Below are 7,213 nucleotides of genomic sequence, written 5' to 3'. Positions count from 1 at the left end.
CCTTTTTAATAAATTGATTATCAGCTGTTAAAAAAAAAAAGGAACTGATTCTGAGCATGGGCACTGGAGACAGACCAAATCCTGGCACTTCCTCTCTGACTGTGTGACCTTGAGAAAAGTATTTGGTCACTCTATGCTTCAGTTACCTGGTCTGTAAAATGGACACAGTAATTCCCACATCACATGACGGGCACTCAATAAATTGCAGCCACTATTGTTAATAAATTATAAAAAATAAATACATAATTAATAAGAAAACTCATGTAGTTTTCTTGTCAAGAATGTTTAAATTACATTGTCATGAGGAAACAATCAGACAAATTCAAATTCAGAGACATTCTAGAAGACTTGCCTGTACTCTTCAATAATGTCAATGTCATGAAAGACCAAAAGATAGATAGATAGATAAACAAACAAACAAACAAACAAGGAACTGTTCTGGATTAAAGAAAACTAAAGAGACATACAGCTTGGGTGCCTGTGGCTCAGTCGTTAAGCGTCTGCCTTCGGCTCAGGTCATGATGCCAGGGTCCTGGGATCGAGTCCCACATCGGGCTCCCTGCTTGGCGGGAAGCCTGCTTCTCCCTCTCCCACTCCCCCTGCTTGTGTTCCTGCTCTCGCTATCTCTCTCTCTGTCAAATAAATAAAATCTTTAAAAAAAAAAGAGAGAGACATACAGCTAAATGCAAAATGTGTTCCAGGTTTAGATTATAGATTTGAAAATATATACCTATAAAGAACATTATTGGGATAATTGGGGAGATATGGACATCAACTATATATTATATAATAGTCGTGTAGCAATTTAAATCTCTTCAGTGTGACAATTACACTGTAGGAATGTCCTACTTCTTAGGAGATATGTGCTGGAATATTTAGGGATAAAGTGTCAAGATGTCTGCAAATAACCCTCAAATGTTTCTGAAAATTGCATGTGTAGACTTCGGGGACAAAAGACAGAAAAGGAGAGAGACAGAAAGACAGATGAGGCAAAATGTTAATAGTTGATATATGTAGGTAAGTATATGCGTGTTCCTGTTCTATTTTTTCAATTTATTTTGTAGATTGGGAATTTCTCAAAAAAAAAAAAATCCCCAAAGTGAAATGTAATGGTTTTAGAAACTGCTATGCAGGGAAGCTGCCTAGCTGACTAGGGAAGGAGGGAGTGACTAGGAAGGGGGTTTCTGGACTTCCAGGGATGTCCTGTTTCTTGAACTGAGTATATTCACTTCAAAGAGGATCCACTGAGCTGGGCACTTAAGATTTCTCCTCTTTTTGTGTATATGTTACATGTCAATAGGTAAGTATATTTAGAATAATCATCCTAATAAAGCTCCCCCTCCCCAACCTTGTATCCTCTAAGCTGGTCCTGTAAATGCAAGGATGGATCCCAGGCTGGAGGGAAGGCTGTGTGTCACATCTGAGAGGACAGGAAATGGGCCTGAGGTGATGACAGCCTGCCCTGCAGCCTGATCCCGTGGGGCGATGGCAGTCTCCTCCCCGAAGGTGCCCCAGCCTGCCGCTCCGAGCCGTGCCCAACCTCTGCAGCCAGCCCCTGCAGTGGGAGGTTGGCCTTGACTCCCTGCTTCTCAGACCTCAGCATCCTCTCTCCTGTCAGCCCTGAGGACCCAGATGGATGTGGGCTTGATAAGGCATCTCATCTTGTGTGAGAAGTAAATCCAGGGTCACATTTTCCTCTCCTGCATTGTTTCACCACGTGCTTGATCTGATATGGTCCACAAGCTGGACACACAAATGTGCTCACATCTCTGCATTTTGCAGATTAATTCCCAGAGCCTGCATCTGCCTAAATTAATAGGAACAAAAACAGTGGCTAACACACAGAGCTTACTACAAAGCCAGATTCTGTTCTAAATACTTTATGTTATATAATTCACTTAAGGGACGCCTGGGTGCCTCAGTCAGTCAAGCATCTGCCTTTGGCTCAGGTCATGATCCCAGGGCCCTGGGATCAAGTCCTGCACCGGGCTCCTTGCTCTGTGGGGAGCCTGCTTCTCACTCTGCCTGCCACTCCCCCTCCTTGTGCTAGTGCTCTCTCTCTCTCTGACAAATAAATAAATAAAATCTTAAAAAAGAAACCAAAAAGATGTGAAGTGCTGATTGTGGTTTAAAAAAAACTCAATGCTCACAACAGCTCACTGAGGCAGATAGGTTTTTTTTACCCGTTTTACAGATGGGGGAACTGAGGCAGAGGGAAGTAATAAAATAATTTGCCCAAGCAGGTCTGGCTACATAATTGCAGGACCCAGTGCAAAATGGCAGAGGGGGGCAGGGAGGCTTATCCAAAATTATTAAGGCTTTCAAGGCATCAAGCATGACATCACATGTGGGGCTGGTTTGAGGCAGGCTCCTGCGAGACTGCACAGGTCTGCAGTACTTGAAACCACACTTGTACCCAAGGGAAGCCGGCAAGAAGCAAAGCAGAAACTTGACCCCCAGCAGTCTGATGCCAGAGTCCATCCTCCTAACCGCTCTACTACCCTACCTCTCTAACTCTCGGGGTCTTCCTCCTCTCACCTTCTCAGAACCGTGGAGAACTGGAGATTCTTAATACATCAGCACCTGTCTCCGAAAGTCAGGCGGAGACAGAACTGAACAGTCATAGCAGTCTGCTGCCACCAGGGGTCACTGTTGAAAACAGGTCCTGTACAGTTTGACACCTGCACGTCCACAGCTCAGTACTGCCCTTGCTCGCACAATCCCTGGGAACGCACAGCACACCTGGGCCCCACACTTGGGCTCCAGGCTGCAACTCTTTTATTTCACACTCATCTGTGCAGCCATCGTTCCCACAGCATGACCACTGCCAGAGTGTCTGGGTCAGAAGGGTTTCTGCCCAGCCACCTATTGGGTGGACACCAGGCCATCCCCCTTCCCCCCACCAAACAAACATCTAATCTCTGATATTAGCTTGGTTCACCTCTTCACACACCCCATTTCCTGATGGTGAGTTTCCCCTCTGGGGTCCTTTCTATCTTTTCAGGTCATCAGAAATTGATCTAATAATCTGAAACCCCAAAAAGGGAAGGGTCAGTCAGAGTCTTTACCCCAGTCCTCCTAGGAGGCTATCTGGCCCTAAAAATACCTCCACCTATGCATACCAAACCCTTCTTAGAATCACAGTATTCCTTGTTGCACCCTTTTCCAAGAGCAATTTTTTAAAATTCATTTATTTAAGTAATCTCTACACCCAACCTGGGCTCGAACTCATGACCCTGAGATTAAGAGCCACGTGGTCTTTGGACTGAGCCAGCCAGGAGCCCCTCCAAAGCAATGTGTTTGCTTCTGTACCTCAGAGTTCCATAACTAAGAAAAGAGGCATTACTTATTTGCCGGAAAATCTAATTTTGCCTTACTAGGAACTCCATTACACAGAGTTAACATGACTGATATATCAACGTCACATCCAGATACTTTCTTAATAACACAGGTGGCTAAAAGGGGTTAGAGAATGAGACTTTAAAGGATGAAGGACTGGAGGAGGGGTGGAGTTAGTGGCCTTGGGTACCATAACCTCACTCATGCCCACTGGCTGCTGAAGCCCAAGAATATCTGGAGTACTCTGGGTACCATGGGCATCTCTGCAATCAGGCTGGTACCATCTAAGTTCCCCTAGTTAGAATTGTGTTCAGCTGCAAGTAACCATACCAACCCAGAGCAGGCTAACTAGAGATTTGTTATTTTCACCTGACAGAAGTCCAGAAGTCAGATGGTTACTGGCATTGGTTTGCCAGCTCATGGCTGATATTATTACAGTTCTCTTAGTCTCTCCCTCATGGAGGCTGATGGCTGCTGCAGCTCCAGCGTTTGAAGTCTACATTCAAGGCAGAAAGGAGAAACAGCAACAAGGGACGCACTAGCGGCATCCGATGCCTTTTTATCAGGAAAGCAACAGCCTTCCTAGAGCCCCCAGGTTTCAGCTTACGAACTGAGTGCGAACTGTGTCATATGCCTTCCCTCACTGCAAACAAGTCTGCGGAAGTGAGCCTCTGGTCTGTCACCTCGAACAAAATTGGAATGTTGAAGCAAAGATGAGAGGGGAGATAGGACACCCACAATCTTCCCAGGCGGCACAGGGCCCCAGCGGCCTTGCCCAATAACCCCAGAACCCTCGCAGAGGAGCCCCGCATCCTTACGGCCCTCTTAGTGCCCCGGGCAAGGAGGGCCCACCCAAGGACCTGGGATTCCCCCCGAGCAGAAGGCCCGCCCGCTGACTCGGCGTTCTCCCGCGGTGATTAATAATGGTGCTCCGCCGAGCGGGGGGTCTAATTAGCTGTGGACAGATTAAGGACAAGGCAGGCAAAGTTCCAGGCCTGATGAACATGAACTTTCCATCTTCCTCCCCCCACCGCCGGGTCCTGCCACCACCAGCACCGGCCAGGCCTATGGCACCCTGCCAGCGTACCTGCCCGGGAGACCGGCAGGTGTCATCCAGCCCACCGCTGACACTGCCGGCCACCCACCAGAGCATCAGGGCAGGGATGCGCATTCCGGACCTTCTCTCAGGGCTTGACTTCTCCGGCCTCTTCGCAACCTCCTCGCTCTCTAGTGCCCAGGGCTTCTAAAACAGTCTCTGCCCTAAAGAATCTACAGCTGAGGGCTGTAGAAATCCACAAAGGGGTGAGCCTAGTATGACCTGGAGTTGCCGGGCAGAGCTCCGGGGAGGGGCCTCGGTGGGTTTCGTGAGTGGAGTGGCGGTCGGGCAGAGGAAGGAGGACGCATGCGCATGCACGGAGGAGAAAGGAGTAGAGCACCGTCCTGGGCAGTGAGGAATCTTCGGGCAGTGAGGAATCTGGAGCTAGGCCCGGGTAGGGGCGAAGGCGGGGGCAGGATAGGGAGAAGGACAAATAGGAAACAGGGGTTTAGATGTGGTATAGCCCAGTTGCTACCGGTCTCGGTGCCTCTACAACACGTGGCGTCCACGTGCGTGACGCCCTGTGGACAATCCAGGCTGGTCGCCACCTCCAGCTGTGACAACTCGCCTGTATCTCGCACTCCAGAGGGCACCTGCCAGGTACAGGCAGATTCATCCCGCTGTGGTTGAGCTGAGGTCTGGTGAAAAAGCTCTCTGACACAAGAATCTTATATGAGATAAGGCTGTGATAAGGACAAAGGATACATTTCCGCAACAGATAACAGCAGAAATTCAGTGAGTGTGACCTCTCAGGTCCTCTGTCTCCACCCAGGAGACCGGCTTAGGAGCAGGCAGAAGAGAATGCCCGTCCAGGGGAGGGCTGGGTCACTCTCACCCATTCCTTGAGTCTCAGCTCAAGTGTCATTTCTTTGGGGGAAGCTTCCCTGACCCCTCCTGGATCAGATTCTCCCTATTTCCCTGTGTCAAGTGTATCACAGATTATATTAATGCATTTGAGTGACGGTTTGTCTTTACTACTATAGATTCAATCAGCAAATATTAATTGAGCCACAAACTGTGTTAAATTCAGAGAATACGGTGAGACAGGGACCTGCCTTCAGGAAGATTATAGTCTAGGCATAAGTATCGGCCGGTAGCTAAGCAGGGGTCTACCTTAACTCCAGAGGTAAGACCCCTCTCAGCCACAGGAGAACAATGGGACAACTCATGCCCATTCAACTCCTGGCCTCAGGCCACTCCCAGACGGGCCTTCAGAGGTTGTGGGGGGGGGCACAAGCTGCCCATACTCCTCCTTCTGAGTAGAGGCACTCATTCCTCCAGCTGCTGGGAGTGTTAAGAGCTGACAGCTGAGTCCCTCTCCAGAACTTGACCTCAGCCAAAGAGAGGCTCGTCATTCCCCAGAGTGATGTGTGACCTGATGTCTGGTCATTTGAAATGACAAAGGCCTGCCCCCCTCCTTGCCTCAATGCAGGACATTTTTGAAGAATCATCCCGGCTTCAGGGCTGCCCATGGGGCTGGTGTTCAACTTCCCCTTCTGCCCAGTCCTACCTCCCTCACTCCCTTGAGGGGCTGTCCCCGAGAGCACTCCCCAATAAGACTACCGCCCACAAATCTCGTCTCAGAGTTTGCTCCTTGGGAACCTAAGCAAGGAACACCTGGGGCTGAAACCCACCCCAGTGTGTGAGTGCATCTGTCTGGAAGAAAGGACTCCTTCTAATCTGCATGAAGTTGCCCTTCTATGACTTAGCGGGAGCCTGACCCACACACCACCAACCCAGCCTGAGCACTGAACCGGGATCGCAAGCCAGTGCCACAGGGGCCCTGGCATGGTCATGGGAAAGGAATCGAGCCTTTCAGCCCAGCTGAGTGATTTAGAAGACTCTAGAAGAGAGTGTATCTGTGGGAAGAAGCCCACCAGCCCCTGGAGTCTGATTCTGACGATTAAGAAGCACCCAGGGCCAGGATTTCAGCAAGACAACTGGGAAGTAAGCTGAGGGAAATGGTTAATCAGGGGATTCCCAACAATGTGGAAGGTATCAGACCAGCCCCTAACACCCTATGCCAGGCCCAGTGTGTGGGAAGTGGGAAGTCGCCTGGGTGGGTGCAGGAGGAGGGTGGGAGAAGCAGTGGAGGAATTAAACTTTAATTTGTGCTAAAAAGCACAAACTTCGTAATTGAAGTCATTAATAGCAGTAAAATAAGTTGTCCATCCCACGTGTAATTTGTAGTAATATTTGGTTACTGAGATTAATTTCTAGTAATGAAATACTAATTAAACCATTTATTGAGTAATGTATTTGCTTGGTGGTGTTTTATGGGTGTTCACTTATAAATATTTTAATTACTTTTGCTAAGTAATTAGAATTTACTAAATAATTTCCAAACTATTTATTAATTTCTAGCAATTCTCAGCCAACCAACAAGTAATTGTTTTACTTTATATCAGTAATTAAAGTCCTTTTTTTTTTAAGCTTTGAGTGAAGAGAAAGACAGTAATACAGTAATAAAGACAATCTGTTCTATCACATGGGGTTGGGTGTATTAAAACAAAAACAGACATAAAAATCACCCCCTTAATCCAACATTACTCAAACACTCTTGCCATTTCTATTTTATGTTTATATCTTAACGGCCTTTTTGTATGGATGCATATACTATTTTTTTTCAAATTGAGATCATAACCATATGCTTTCTGGCCACAGAACTTTGTCAATTTTTATATCATACTTTGTATTCAATGTCAAACCAGGGGCACCTGGGTGGCTAAGTCAGTTAAGCGCCTGCCTTTGGCTCAGGTCATTATCCCGGGGTCCTGG

Source organism: Neomonachus schauinslandi, chromosome 6, assembly GCF_002201575.2.
Source record: "Neomonachus schauinslandi chromosome 6, ASM220157v2, whole genome shotgun sequence".
Lineage (NCBI taxonomy): Eukaryota > Metazoa > Chordata > Mammalia > Carnivora > Phocidae > Neomonachus > Neomonachus schauinslandi.
The sequence above is the reverse complement of the archived record's forward strand: the minus strand, read 5'-3'. Positions refer to the sequence as shown.